Source organism: Macaca fascicularis, chromosome 20 (genome assembly GCF_037993035.2).
Source record: "Macaca fascicularis isolate 582-1 chromosome 20, T2T-MFA8v1.1".
Classification (NCBI taxonomy): domain Eukaryota; kingdom Metazoa; phylum Chordata; class Mammalia; order Primates; family Cercopithecidae; genus Macaca; species Macaca fascicularis.
In genome coordinates, this window is record NC_088394.1 from 22,363,462 (window position 1) to 22,379,550 (window position 16,089).

Genomic DNA, 16,089 nt, shown 5'->3' on the forward strand with positions numbered 1-16,089 from the left:
CTATGGAGAAATATATAGGAAATGAAGTGTTACGGATATTGGCAAAAAAAGTGGCTGAAATGATAGTCCTGAAACCTTGACTTGATGAGGAGAGAAAAGAAATGGAAGAGAAGATTCGAGGAAATGCGCAAGGCCCGTCAGTGCCCTGACGCTGGAGCACAGGTGTAGCGGGCGCTCCAGAGGGGGCCAGAGGTCCCAACCTCTGGGTGGGCTGTTTGAATTTCTAACGCAAAGATCGGACCTATAGGGGATGACTGAGATTTGGAAGGTCTCCACCTTGGTGGAGGTGGAAGAGGCAGAGGGAAGAACGTTCCTGGAAAAAGTGACTGCACGGATCCCCCTAAAATCACCAACTTGCCCAAAGGACACTGTGTCTGCGGCGGTGTGGACGTGATGGGGGCGCGACTGTACAGGTGAGCGGGATGCTTCGCCGAGGTGAACGCGACAGGTACACGCGTGGGGTGGGATGGAGTGTTCATATATGTGGCATGTGATATGTACTGAGGGGACGTGGGGGACACTCGGATGAGGGGTCTGTGGACATATTCGTGGTGCATGTGGGTATCGCTGATGTCCCAAGGTGAGGAGGGAGAATGCGGAGCGTGTGCGTGCAGGGGGCACTTAGTGTCCCTGAACGTGGCGTCTGGGGGCTGGAGCTTATTGGGAGGCGAGGGAGGTGGCCGGGGGAGCAAGGACCTTGCGTGTGGCCAGGCCGGTAGCGCCCGGTATGCTCCGCCCGCGGGCGCTCCCGGTTCTTCCCCGCCCCTGAGCCTGCTCCCTCCCCTTCGGTCTCGCCGCGCTCGCCGGGTGTCCCTGTGTCACCACCACTCGGCCGCGGCCGCCAGCTTAGCGCGCACCGCCGCCTCCGCCACCGCCGACAGCACGCGTCCTCCGTGTCCCCGCTCTGCTGCCCGAGCAGGTATGACGGCGACCCCTGGTTCGCACCCGGTCTCCCGCGCGCTGCCCAGAGTCCTGCGCGCCGCACCTTCTCCTGCCCAACCCCGGCCAGCGCGCTCCTGTCCCGGCCTCAGTTTCCCACGGGAGGGCGCTTGGGTGCCTATCTGCGGCGCCGGGGACCCGGCCTGGGTACTGAACCGATTGGGGGCGGAGGGGAGAGCTGGAGGCTGGGAAAAACCCCCAGGGTGCGAAAGGCGGGACCGGGCGAGGGTCCCCGGTGTGTCTGGGACCTCAGAGACGGCGGCAAAGTCCTGGCACGGAGTGGGCGGAGCGAGAGGTTGTTCAAGCGGTGACAGCAATGAAACTCGAGAGCGCTTTCTACGTGCTGGGCGCAGCGCAGCAGAGCGCCTCGCTCAAACGACCTAACTTCGCCCACAGGGCATCCCTGTGGGTTGGTTCTCTTGCTGTCCCCATTTTACAGAGGTGCAAACTGAGGGTCAGAGGGTGGGAAAGCTTTCCTAGCTCCCAGGAACAAGTTGCTGAGCTCAGATTTGAACCCAGGCAGTCCGACCCTGGAGCCTACCTCGTGGGCTCTCAGTTGCGACCGGGGGAACGTGGGTTTCTTCTCTAAGCGTCCCATTTGGGGTGATGCTGTGGAGGAGGCCAGATCGGAACGCCCTGCAGTTGTCGGCGCTGAGCACTCTGCAGCGCTAAGTTGATGTCTGGAGAATGTAATATGGCTTAGGTGTGCTGTGGAGGGAGAGGGTACAGGGACATTCTCACTCTAGCATGGAGGAGGAAACTGAGGCACAGAGTTTAGGGAGGAAGCAGCAGAGAGCTCCAGTCCACAAAAGGCACATCTTCCCACTCACCTCCACCAGGGAGTGGGGGCAGAACAACCAAGACTGGCTTTGGTCCCTGGCAGCCCAGCTCTCACAAAGCCGGGTGAATGGGTCTGAAAGCTCCCAGAGACCTGAGCATCCGTGTCTCAGATCCCAGCATCCATGAGTGACCCAACCTGCCTACCCATTGAACTGTGTCATTCCATGCAGAACACAAAGACCCATTCTTCCTCCTCTGTAATCCTCCAGCCCTGCCCTCCCAGCTCCCCAAAGGGAACCACCTTCAGAATTTGGGGTGTTTCCTTCCAGACGTTTTCCTCCACCTACACAGTCGTATATACAGAGCCATAGAAAATATGTAAAATACTAAGTAATGTTGAAGGCAGATGTTTAATGGAAATGGTACAACCCTTGGGAGGCTCAGGCAGGCGGATCACTTGAGGTCAAGAGTTTGAGACCAGCCTGGCCTACATGGTGAAACCCCATCTCTGAAAAATAAAAAAAAAGAAGCCAGGCATGGTGGCAGGTGCCTGTAATCCCAGTTACTCAGGAGGCTGAGGCAGGAGAATCGCTTGAACCCGGGAGGTGGAGGTTGCAGTGCGCTGAGATGGCACCATTGCACTCCAGCCTGAGTGAAAGAACAAGACTCTGTTTCAAAAAAAAATAGAACTAGATGTAGAAATGGTATAACCCACCTATGTCATTCTGCAACTTTTTTTTTTTTTTTTTTTTTTTTTTTTTTGAGACGGAGTCTCGCTCTGTCGCCCAGCCCAGGCTGGAGTGCAGTGGCGCGATCTCGGCTCACTGCAAGCTCCGCCTCCCGGGTTCACGCCATTCTCCTGCCTCAGCCTCCCAAGTAGCTGGGACTACAGGCGCCCACAACCGCGCCCGGCTAATTTTTTGTATTTTTTTTTTTTTAGTAGAGACGGGGTTTCACCGTGGTCTCGATCTCCTGACCTTGTGATCCGCCTGCCTCGGCCTCCCAAAGTGCTGGGATTACAGGCGTGAGCCACCACGCCCGGCCCATTCTGCAACTTAAGCCCTCTCATCTCCAGTTATCCATGCTGCTGCATATAAACCCAGCTTATTTATTTAAATTGCTGCATGGATTCCCACCATGGATAATGCCTACCGATGGGAATTTAGGTGACAAAAATGTTCAGGTTGGTTTTTATTTTAGTGTCTTCCATAAATTGTTATCTTGGGGTTAAGTTCAATGTCCTGTTCTTTATCCTAAACTAACTTCACAGGATCTGAATTTAGGGGAAGAGGTCCTCTCTTTTCCACTGCTCACATACAGACCCATACATGCATGCACACACACACACACATGCATGCACATATATGGGTACATATGTATGTTCACACACAAGCACACACATGCACACATACGTGAGACATACACACAAGCATGTGTACATGCATGCATACACATACACAGGTGTGTGCACACACCTCTATTCTGTCTATGGCCGAGGACACACTCTCTAGCTGCAGTCTCTGCTGGTCCCAAAGGCTGGCACTCAGTCAGGCCACTAGCTCTGCCTGGCCATGCCCCAGTGGGCAGAGGTTCCATCAGGGCTACCTCCAGGGTTTCTCTATAGATGCCCCCCAAAGCCAAACTCACCCTCCAATAGCAGACAAAAGGAGTTGAGAACCACAGACTGGCAGATTGGACTGTCCAGGGTCCCATTTGTGTACCACAAACTTTGTAGATCCAGGCTGTGGTGTGAAGAGTGTGTTTTCTGTAGACTGCATGACGGGACCCTTAAAACTTTGGTGGCACCCATGATCCGGGTTGATGAAAAGCTAGAATCAGAGATACTACGTTATAATCCCAGCTTCACCACTTCCTACTTCAGGCAATTCCCTTCCCCTCCCTGAGCCATAGTTTTCACATCTGTAAAACGGCACCCTCCCCAAACTGTTAGGTCGATTAGTGGGGTGATGTAAACAAAACGTAGCGACTCATCAGCATCAGTGAGCGGGAAGTCTTTTCCTGAACAGGGGAGACCTGGAGATGGCCCTGGGGCAGGGGTGATGCCTACAGCCGCTGTTTGTGACTTCATCCGCACCCCAAGTGCAGACCAGAGGGTCCTGAGCACTGAGTCCTGAACCAAAGAAGAGATTTCGGCTTGTTGAGAGCCAAGCCCAGCTCACTGTGGAGTCCAGAAGTGTCATGTTACTTACAAAGGGTCTAAGGTGTGCCTGGTCCTGAGTTAAGACACAGAAACAAAGTGAGCTGAGGTGCTCCCCTTTGGAATATAGGAGACAGCAAAAGTCACAAGGAAGGCCTGTGGACTTTCAAATTTTTAGATTATTCCCAAGATTTTAAAAATCAGTTCATGTAAGACTCCATATTTCTGGATCCTCTTGAGATATCAGTAAAGCTGGCAACGGCCAGGCATGGTGGCTCACACCTGTAATCCCAGCACTTTGGGGGACCAAGGAGGGTGGATTGCTTAAGCTTAGGAGATCAAGACCAGCTTGGGCAACATGGCAAAAACCCATCTCTTCTATATCTATATCTATATCTATATCTATATCTATATCTATATCTATATCTATATCTATCTATATATATATGCTGTGTGTATATATATATAGGCTGGGTATGGCGGCATGTACCTACAGTCCCAGCTACAGGGGAAGCTGAGGTGAGAGGCTCTCCTGAGCCCAGGAGGTTGAGACTATAGTGATCTGTGATCACATAATTATACTCCAGCTTGGGCAACAGAGTGAGACCCTGCCTCAGAAAAGGAAAAGAAAGAAAGAAAAGAAAAGCTGGCAACTCCAGGCCGGACATTCAGCTGCCCCCTTACGTGCAGCAGGCACCTTGCAGGGCATGACAGTCACTACCTGGCCCACCCCTCATTCATAAAGGGCAGCTAATATAAAAGGTAACACCACAGACTCCACAGCCAGTCTCTATCTCCCAGCTATGCAGTGGATTAATTACAAGTTTCAGGCCAGGCTAAGTGGCTCACACCTGTAATCCCAACACTTTGGGAGGCTGAGGCAGGTGGATCACCTGAGTTCAGGAGATCGAGACCAGCTTGGCCAACATGGTGAAACCCCGTCTCTACTAAAAATACAGAAATTAGCTGGGCGTGGTGGTGGGTGCCTGTTATCTCAGCTACTTGGGAAGCTGAGGTGGGAGAATCACTTGAACGCAGGAGGCAGAGATTGCAGTGAGCCAAGACTGCACCATTGCACTCCAGCCTGGGAGAAAAGAGTGAAACTCTGTCAAAAAAAAAAAAAACAAATAAAAAAAAAAAGAAAAGAAAGAAAGCAACCCATGTTTCAGGCAAATTGTTTAGCATTTTTTGCGACTCCATTTCCTTACATGTAAAACAGGCATAATAAATAGCATTTGCCTCAAACGGTTATGCTAGGCATTAAATGAGTCAACACACATGAACCCCTTAGCACAGTGCCTGACTCAAGTAAGCACTGTCTAACCATTGCTGATGCTGATGCTGATAATGGCTGATAACGGTGCCTGCCTGCCTGGCCCCTGTAACAGTGGATTTATACTCCAATTATATTCCTTATAAAATGTAGTAGGAATATAGTAAGGGAGGAAGGAAGGAAAGTAACACTTTGAGTCCCTTCTTCAAATAAGATGCTGCAATACGTTTTCTGGCCAAGGACAAGAAAGGAACGTTTCAAGGAACGGTTCAAAGAGAAGGGCTTTTTAAGGTGGGTTTTAAAGGATGAATAGGAGTTCTTCTGGAGCAGTGGAGTGAGAAAAGCATTCCATACAGAGGAAACAGCCTTTACAAAAGCCTAGAGGCATGACCAAAGGAAGCATGTTTAAGAAGTGATGTAGTCTATTGTCACTTTGCAGTAGGGTGAGTAGGAGGAAAGACAGGAAGAGGTATCTGAAAAGTGAGAAAAGGAACTTGAGGCCGTGATGGGGCGTGAGGCAGGAATAGGGATGAGCATTTCTTGAGTAACTACTGTGTGCAGGTGCTCTTCTAGTCATCACCCCTGTAGTCATAATGCCCTGGGAGTCGCTTTTTGTGATCTCCATTCTACAGATGAGTTAGACTGAGGCTCAAGAAGAGTAAACCACTTGCCCAAAATCTTGCAGTGGGTCAGGGGTAGAGCTGGAGTTGGACACCAAATCTGTCTGATTCAAAGCCCGTGAGCCCTTGCTGAGCCTCAGTTTTCTCACTGTAAAGTGGAACTAGTACTAATAAAACCCACTCCACGGGTGTGCTGGGAGGGTTCAATGACAGAATGAATGCATAGTCCCTAGCACACAGCAACTGTTACCATTATTTTGACTGGAATGAAGCCTGTGTTCCTTTTTTGGGGGGCAGGGGGAGACAGAGTTTCATTCTTGTCACCCAGGCTGGGGTGCAATGGTGTGATCTTGGCTCATTGCAACCTCCACTTCCCGGGTTCAAGCAATGCTCCTGCCTCAGCCTCCCAAGTAGCGGGATTACAGGAGCCCGCCACTATGCCCAGCTAATTTTTGTATTTTTAGTAAAGACGAGGTTTCACTATGTTGGCCAGGCTGGTCTCAAACTCCTGACTTCAGGTGATTCACCCACCTCGGCCTCCCAAAGTGCTGGGATTACAGGGGTAAGCCATCACGCCCAGCCGCCTGTGCTCCTTTAAACCCCTTGGCCTCACATAGTGGACCAGCCTCAGATGGGGGAACCCAGGGAGTGAATGACCTAGGCCAGTGGGTCTCAAAGTGTAGTCCCCTCATCAGCAGCATAATCATCACCTGAGCTTATTGGAAATGCCAGGTGCAGTGGCTATCGCCTGTAATCCCAACTGCTTGCAAGGCTGAGGCAGGAGGACCACTTGAACCCAGGAGTTTGAGACCAGCCTAAGCAACATAGCAAGATTCTACAAAAAATTCAAAAATTAGCTGGGTGTAGTGGCACATGCCAGTAGTCCCAGCTACTTGGGAGGCTGAGGTGAGAGGATTGCTGGAGACCAGGAGGTTGAGGCTGCAATGAGCTGTAATCACCTGATTGCACCCCAGCCTGGGCAACAGAGAGCAAGACCTTTGCTCAAAACATAATGAATTCGTTGAAAAGATAGAAAGAAATGGCAAATTCTCAGTCAGGCGTGGTGGCGCATGCCTGTAGTCCCAGCTACTCACAAGGCTGAAATGGAAGGATTGCTTGAGCCCAGGAGTTTGAAGCTGCAGTGAGCTATGATCACCGGGCTAGACTCCAGCCTGGGTGACAGAGCAAGACTCTGTCTCTAAAAAAGTAAAAAGAAAGAAAGACATGCAGAGTACAAGCCAGGTGCAGTGGCTCCCACCTGGAATCCCAGCACTTAGGGAGGCTGAGGTGAGAGGACCAATTGAGGCCAGGAGTTGAAGACCAGACTGGACAACGTAGCAAGACTCCATCTCTGCACAAAATTAAAAATTAGCCAGGCATGGTGGTGCACACCTGTAGCCCTAGCTACTCTGGAGGCTGAGGCAGAAGGGTTGCTTGAGCTCAGGAGTTTGAGGCTGCACTGAGGCATGATCATGCCATTGTACTCCAGCCTAGGTGACAGAATAAGGCCCTGTCTCTAAAAAACAGAAATGCAGATTCTCACACCCATCCCAGACTTCCCACATCAGAGACTCTCAAAATGAGCCTGGCAATCTGTATTTTATTTTATTTTATTTTATTTTATTTTATCTTTTCTTATTTGTTTATTTATTTTGAGACAGAATCTGACTCTGTCACCCAGGTTGGAGTGCAGTGGCACGAACTTGGCTCACTGCAACCTCTACCTTCTGGGTTCAAGCGATTCTCCTGCCTCAGCCTCCCAAGTAGCTGGGACTACAGGCGCCCACCCTGACACCCAGCTAATTCTTGTATTTTTTGTAGAGATGGGGTTTCACCATGTTGGCCCGGCTGGGCTCGAACTCCTAACCTCAAGTGATTCACCTGCCTTGGCCTCCCAAAGTGCTGGGATTACAGGCATGAACCACCACGCCTGGCCACAATCTGTATTTTAATAAGCTCTCTCAGTGATTCCGATGGACATTCAAGTTTGAGAACCACTGGCCTAGAGTAAAACTTCAAATGAGATCTCCTCCAGCCACCTGTATCTGCCTCAAAATAGAAGGGAGGGTGGATGGTGCAGAGTTCTGTCCTCAGCAAAGACATAATCTGGAGGGTATGTCAAAAGATAAAGGCATGTCCCTCTCGGCCCTGGAGCTTGGAAGAAACCATTTTTTTTACAGATAGAAAAATTGCTAAGGGAGCTGGTGGAGTTCCTAGAACTATTATTCTTCCAAATTTGCTCAACATCCTAGACTTACAGCTTCCAGTCTGCCCCTCCTTGAGGGCCTGGGGCAAACTTGACTTTTAGAGGAGCTGCTTCCTAGTGAGGACTGCCCCTGACAGCTGAAGACCTGCCCCCACCCCACTGCAACTGTATTAGTTAGGGCTCTCTAGAGGGATAGAACTCATAGGATGGATGGATAGATAGATAGACAGATAGATAGATAGATAGATAGATAGATAGATAGATAGATAGATAGATAGATAGATAGATAGATAGATAGATAGATGGATAGATAAAGGGGAGTTTATTAAGTATTAACTCACACGATCACAAGGTCCCACAATAGGCTGTCAGCAAGCTGAGGAGCAAGGAAGCCAGTCCGAGTCCCAAAACAGAACTTGGAGTCCGATGTTTGAGAGCAGGAAGGGTACAGCATGGGAGGAAAACGGAGGCTGGGAGCCTAGGCCAGTCTAGCCTTTTCACGTTTTTCTCCCTGCTTTATATTCTAGCAGCTCTGGCAGCTGATTAGATGGTGCCCACTCAGATTAAAGTGGGTCTGCCTTTCCTAGCCCACTGACTCAAATGTTAAATGTTAATCTCCTTTGGCAGCACCCTCACAGACACACCCAGGATCAATACTTTGCATCCTTCAATCCAATCAAGTTGACAGTGTTAACCATCACAACCACCTTATAAAGAGCCTGTTCTTAGGGCTCCTCTGTGCCTGTGGGCCTTCTCTCTTGGCCCCTCTGTGCCTGTGGGCCTTCTCTCTTGGCCCCTCTGTGCCTGTGGGCCTTCTCTCTTGGCCCCCATGAAAACACGGTTCAAGGCACAAGTCCCAGGCAGTAGGAAATGATCTCAACTCTACAAGAGGACTATTAAGGAGGCCCCAGGTCAAGCCCAGGTTGGGGACAGTCATATCCTGCAGATGATCTCAAATCAAGAAGCAGGCCCCTCCACACATCCTCTGTGAAGCACTGATTCAGAATCAGAAGGACAAGGTGTGGTGGCTCACACCCATAATCCCAGCACTCAGGGAGGCTGAGCTAAGAGGACTGCTTGAGGCCAGGAGCTTGAGACCAGCCTGGGCAGCATAGTGAGACCCTGTCTGTATTTTAAAAATAAAAAACAATAATTTTATTTTTAAGGCTTTGCCTTCAAGATTGCTGGGTCTGACTACATAAAAGTTAATATGCTCTGCGTGACCAAAAAAAAAAAAAAAAAAAAACACCCACATAAACTCAGGCATTCCAAGCTAGTTAAAATATTTGCCACTGTTATGACCAAGAATTATTTTATGGATAGGGTTCTTGCAGGCTGAGCGCAGTGACTCATGGCTGTAATCCCAGCACTTTGGAAGACCAAGGTGGGAGGATTGCTTGCTTGAGGCCAGGAGTTTGAGACCAGCCTGAGCAATATAGTGAGACCCCATCTCTATAAAAAAGAATGATTAGCCAGGCATAATGGCACATGCCTGTAGTCCCAGCTACTTGGGAGGCTGAGGCAGGAAGATGGCTTGTACCTGGGCATTGGAGGCTGCAGCAAGCTATGATTGCACCACTGCACTCCAACTTGGGCAACACAGCGAGACCCTGTCTCAGGAGAAAAAGAAATGTGTTCTTGCAAATCAAAGACTAAATACCCCACCCAAAAAGTTAAAGAGCAAAGGCTATAATGTGGTTGATCATAGGAAAAGAAGTATACATTAAATTCACACAGATGAAAAAATTCTCAACTGCACTCCAAGAAAAGAAAACCACAATGCTTGTTTTCAACCTGTCAGGTTGTCGAGTAACACTCAGTGTCGATGAAGATGCAGGAAAACCAAGACTCTCAAATTCAGTTGGTGAGGGTACAAATTGGTGCAAGTTCCTGGCTTAAGTCACACCATGGCCCAACCTCAGATGAGGGAGCCCAGGGAGTGAATGGCCTAGGCCGGTGGTCAGGGTGCAAATTGGTGCAAGCTCTTGGCCTAACTCTGAGGGCAGTTAGGCAAACATGTCAACACTGAAGATGCACATATGCTATGAATCTGACATTTCACCTCCAGGAATTGATCCCGTGGTTATCTCTGCATTGGACACAACGTGTTAGAACAAGGATATTCAGCACTGTGAGAACAAGTGATTGGAACTATTTAAAATGTCCATCAGAAAGGAACTAAGTTCTGTAAGTGTTGGAACAGCCACATAAAAGACTGGGAGGCAGCCATTAAAAAGAAAACAGTAGGCCGGGCGCGGTGGCTCACGCCTGTATTCCCAGCACTTTGGGAGGCCGAGGCGGGCGGATCACGAGGTCAGGAGATCGAGACCATCCTGGCTAACACGGTGAAACCCCGTCTCTACTAAAAATGCAAAAAATTAGCTGGGCGAGGCGGCGGGCGCCTGTAGTCCCAGCTACTCGGGAGGCTGAGGCAGGAGAATGGCGTGAACCCGGGAGGCGGAGCTTGCAGTGAGCCGAGATCGCGCCATTGCACTCCAGCCTGGGCGACTAAGCGAGACTGTCTCAAAAAAGAAAAAAGAAAAAAAGAAAACAGTAACTCTCTATAAAGGGATGTGAGACCAGGCCGGGTGGCTCATGCCTGTAATCCCAGCACTTTGGGAGGCCCAGACGGGTGGATCACCTGAGGTCAGCAGTTCGAGACTAGCTTGATCAACATAGTGAAACCCCCGTCTCTACTAAAAATACAAAAATTAGCCAGGCGTGGTTGTGGGTGCCTGTAATCCCAGCTACTTGGGAGAGTGAGGTAGGAGAATTGCTTGAACCAGGGAGGCGGAGGTTGCAGTGAGCTGAGATCGTGCCACTGCACTCCAGCCTGGGCGACAGATGAAACACCGTCTCAAAAAACAAAAAAAAAAGTGATGTGAAACAATCTTCCAGATGTATTGCTAAAAGAGAATGTGTATATATACATGCACATTAAAATCTAGAGTACACACCGGAAGCTAGTAATAGTGTTTCCTTTTTCAGAGGTGGAACTGTGGGTCTTAGGTGAAAAGGAGACTAATTTTTCATTACATACAATTTGGCATTCTTCACTTTTTTTTTTTTTTTGCCCCATGCATTTATTATATTATAGTTATAAATTATAGCCACACGCCTTCTTATTTAAAACAAGCATAACAGCCAGGTGCAGTGGTTCTGGGAGGTCGAGGTGGGTGGATCACCTGAGGTCAGGAGTTTGAGACCACCCTGGCCAACATGGTGAAACCCCATCTCTACTAAAAGTACAAAAATTAGCCGGGCGGGTGGCAGAGGCCTGCAATCCTAGCTACTCAGGAGGCTGAGGCAGGAGAATTGCTTGAACCCGGGAAGTGGAGGTTGCAGTGAGCTGAGATCACACCAGTACTCCAGCCTGGGCAACAAGAGCAAAACTCCATCTCAAAAAAAAATAAAAAATAATAAATAAATAAAAATAAAACAAGCATAATGTTGGAACAAGGTGGCTAAGTGCGGTGGCTGACGCCTGTAATCCCAATAAACTTTGGGAGGCCAAAGAGGGGGGATTGCTTGAGGCCAGGAATTTGAGAACAGCCTGGGCAACATAGTGAGACTGTGTCTTAAAAAAAAAAACAGGCCGGGCTCGGTGGCTCACGCCTGTAATCCCAGCACTTTGGGAGGCCGAGGCGGGCGGATCACAAGGTCAGGAGATCGAGACCACGGTGAAACCCCGTCTCTACTAAAAATACAAAAAATTAGCCGGGCGCGGTGGCGGGCGCCTGTAGTCCCAGCTACTCAGGAGGCTGAGGCAGGAGAATGGCGTAAACCCAGGAGGCGGAGCTTGCAGTGAGCCGAGATCGCGCCACTGCACTCCAGCCTGGGCGACAGAGCGAGACTCCGTCTCAAAAAAAACAAAAACAAAACAAAAAAAAAGACAAAAGAAATAAGCTGAATTCCTTTTGACACCACCCAAATTATACATTATGCTTTCAAATTTAAAAAATATTACCTTTTTTAAAAAGTAGAGGCTTTCATCACAAAAAGACAAATATATGATTCTACTTATATGAAGTAACTAGAATAGGAAAATTCGTAGAGACAGAAAATAGAATAGAGATTACGAGGACTGGGGGATGGGGTGTTATCACTTAATGGGTACAGAGTCTCATTCTGTTTGGGATGATTAAAAAGTTCTGGAAATGCACACCTGTAATCCCAGCACTCTGGGAGGCCAAGGTGGGCGGATTGCTTGAGCCAGGAGTTCAAGATCAGCCTGGACAATATGGTGAAACCTCATCTCTGCAAAAAAGTACAAAAAAATTAGCTGGGTGTGACGGTGTGAACCTATAGTTCCAGCCACTTGGGAGGCTGAGGTGGGAGGATCGCTTGGACCCAGGAGGTTGAGGCTGCAGTGTGCCATGATAGCACCATTGCACTCCAGCCTGGGTCACAGAGTGAGACCCTATCTCAAAAAAACAAACAAAAAAAGTTCTGGAAATGGATACTGATAGTGGTTGTCGTGTACTTAATGCCACTGAAGTGTATGCTTGCAGTTGGTTAAAATGATAAATTTTATGTTATATATTTTGCCACAGTAAAAAAAAATTGGGGGATGCAAAAACAAAAACAAAATCAAAAACAAAAACCTAGGGGCTTTGACATCAGAATGCTTGGGCTGTAGTCTTTGGTTCTATCACTTCTCAGCTGTGTTTACTTGATCAAGCGGCTCTACCTCGTTAAGCCTCAGTTTTCCCTCTGTGAAATGGGGCTGCCTAACAGTGCTGGCCTCACAAAAATCCTGCAGGGATTCAATTATTCCATCCATACAAAATGCTCTCTCTGCATACCTGAGGCTCTTGTAGGAGGTCAGGATTAGGAGAGTAGGGAGGCTGGAATCAGCAATTGGACCAAATACTACAAGCAGCAGATTCAAGTGGAGCAGGGACCTAGGGAATTTGTAAAAGCATCAGGTCTGGGCTGGGCGCGGTGGCTCACACCTGTAATCCCAGCACTTAGGAGGCTGCAGTGGATGGGTCTCTTGCACCCAAGAGTTCAAGACCAGCCTGGGCAACATGGCAAAACCCAGTTTCTACAAAAAATACAAAAATTAGCCAGGTGGAGTGGCATGTGCTTGTAGTCCCAGCTACTTGGGAGGCTGAGGCAGGAGGATCACCTGAACCCCAGGGGCAGAGGTTGCAGTGAGCCAAGATCATGCTGCTACACTCCAGCCTGGGCAACAGAAGTTAAAAACCCGGTGTCCAAAAAAAAAAAAAAAAAATCAAGTCTGGATTTTTGTATCATTTTGCATTTGCAAAATTAAAAAGAAATTGTGTTTCCATAATGTAAACTGCAAAATGTAGATTAGAACAAAATCTTGTTGGCTGATGGGAGTACATAAAAGATGCAGTGATTCTTTACCTGGGGGCTACTAACCTGGACTGCTGGCTCTGCCACTTATTAGCTGGGTGACCTCAGGCAAGTTACTTAATTTCTCTGTCCTTCAATTTTCTCATCTGTAAATGGGAGATGATAAGATTCTCACTTCATAAGGAATGTTATGAGGATTAAATGTGTCAAGTGCTTAAAACACTGCCCAGCAAACAGTAAGGCCTGAATACGTGTGTTAAATAAATGAACTTCAAATAAACCTGAAAGTCTTTTTGTTTTTGTTTTGTTTGAGACAAAGTCTTGCTCTGTTGCCCACGCTGGAGTGCAGTGGCACAATCTTGGCTCACTGCAACCTCCACCTCTCCAGTTCAAGTGATTCTCAGGTCTCAGCTTCCCAAGTAGCTGGGATTACAGGCACGTGCCACCATGCCCGGCTCATTTTTGTATTTTTCGTAGAGACTGGGTTTCACCATGCTGGCCAGGCTGGTCTTGAACTCCGGACCTCGGCCTCCTAAAGTGCTGTGATTACAGGCGTGAGCCACCTGGCCCGGCCTAGGTTGAGGCTTTTTTTTTTTTTTTTTTTTTTTCGAGACAGAGTCTCACTCTATCGCCCATACTGGAATGCAGTGGCACAATCTCAGCTCACTGCAACATTTGCCTCCTGGGTTCAAGCAGTTCTCATGCCTCAACCTCCCCAGTAGCTGGGATTACAGGCGCCCACCACTGCACCAGGCTAGTTTTGTATTTTTAGTAGAGATGGGATTTCACCACATTGGCCAGGCTGGTCTCAACCTCCTGTCCTCAACTGATCTGCCTGTCTTGGCCTCGAAAAGTATTGGGATTACAGGCATGAGCCGCTGCACTTGGCCAACCCTGAAAGTCTTAGCATTTGTGTTTTCAAAACGGGGATTTATTTTTTACATGAAGAAAACAATGTCCTAGCCAAAGTACAGTCATGGGGCTGAAATGAACTTGGAGGAGGTTCCTGGGGTAGGTTTGACGAGAGGTGGCTTCAGGAGGCCAAAAACAGGGAAAGGATGCTCAACTGATGGGGTGAGGCTGTAAGACACTGAGGCTCAGAGAGGTTGAGAAACTTGCCCTAGGGACACACAGCAATAACAGAACCTGAGTTTCAACCCCAACTCTCTCTTCCCCAGTGCCTCCCTGCTTGGGATTTTTTTTTTTTTTTTTTTTTTTTTTGAGACAGAGTCTCGCTCTATTGCCAGGCTGGAGTGGCATGATCTCAGCTCACTGCAAACTCTGCCTCCTGGGTTCAAGCAATTCCCCTGCCTCAGCCTCCCGAATAGCTGGGATTACAGGTGTGCACCACAATGCCTGGTTAATTCATGTATTTTTTGTAGAGACAGGGTTTCACTGTGTTGGCTAGGCTGGTCTCAAACTCCTGATCTCAAGTGATCCGCCCGCCTCAGCCTCCCACTGGCTGGGAAAATCTTGATGATTGGGGGCTGCAGGTCTGGGGGCCACTGGTGGCCCCTTGGCAAATGTGGCTCTTTCCTTTCAGACCCCCAGGACCAATGTAGGCCACCTTGTTCCCCTCCACATGCTAGGGAGCTCATTCCTGAGCCAAGGTTTGAAAGGAGGACTGAGATCTGGAGTCTTCTGTAGCCTCTCTCAAGAGCTACTCCTGATTGGACTCATTTGAAGACCTTAAGCGGGGGCTGGGTTCACCCTCCCAAAACTAGCTTTGTCTCACCTGCCGGCTGATTCCTGAAATTCCTCAGTGGGTGTCTCACCTACGTCTACATGTGGAGGTTGTTGATTCTCTAATTGAGCTCAAGGTTTGAATCCTGATTGGAAAACACCACCCCCCCCCACCTTACCCCCACCCCAGGAGAGATTACCTTTGTCTTTCGCAGAGACAAAGTTCACAAGGCAGCAAGGAGTTGGAGAGAGGCTTTGGTGGACTGGGTTAGGGAGAGAGACCACGAGGAAGCTTGGGGTCTGAGGCTGTGGACTTCAAGACAGGCTTTCAAGGATTGTTTTAGAGATTGGAGGGTGGCGGGGAGGAATATGAAATGTTTAGAAGCATGCCTGGTACATGCCTGGCTCATTAATGGGGCCAGGAGGGGAGTGTCGGAGAGGAAAGGAGAAAGGGAAGAGGGGGAGATTTAGGAAGAGAGAGAAAGCCCCAAGAGATGGCCATGGGCCTGCACAGGCCAGAGACCCCTGCCTCCAGCACCCAACACCTACCCTCCCGCCCTGGTTGCATTCGGGGGTGTGGTGGGGGAGCAGAGGCTGATGTAGGGAGGGGGAGGCCTTCATTATCCCATTACCTTGGAGGCAGAGCTTTGCCTGCCCCAGGAGAAGGGCCCAGGCGAGTTCTGGTTTACCCCAGGCTGTCTGGGAAGCCGATTTCTGTCCTTAAAACATTTTCTTTCTTTTCTTTCATTTTTATAGAGACAGGGTCTCACTATGTTGCCCAGGCCAGTCTCGAACTCCTGGGCCCAAGCAATCTTCCCACCTCAAGCTCACAAAGCGTTGGGAGTATAGGCATGAGACACCTTGCCTGGCTCCTTAAAGCATCAAGGGCAAGATTTGGGTGCTAAAGTCTCCCAGTCTCTTTAGCTGTACCCGGACAGGCTGTTTAACAGTTAAGAGTTTGGGAGTCAAGCAGGCTGGAGTTGGAGCTCAGCTGTGGGACAGGTGGACTGCCACCTGTCCATGGGATAACTTGGTGGGGGGAATTTAGGGGGATCCTGAGGCATTAGCAAGCCAAGGGCACAACATGCTGACCCCCAGGCACTGG

The 16,089-nt window shown here is 49.2% G+C and overlaps 1 protein-coding gene across 1 annotated transcript in view; it reads left to right on the forward strand.

Annotated features, from left to right (window-relative positions):
• Window positions 1-780: 780 nt before the first annotated feature.
• SCNN1B (sodium channel epithelial 1 subunit beta) overlaps window positions 781-16,089 on the forward strand; it is an 88,350-nt gene continuing 73,041 nt past the window's right edge. The window contains exon 1 of the mRNA XM_005591460.4: window positions 781-919. The gene's annotated coding sequence lies outside the window, so the exon portion shown is untranslated. The remainder of the gene's footprint in view (window positions 920-16,089) is intronic.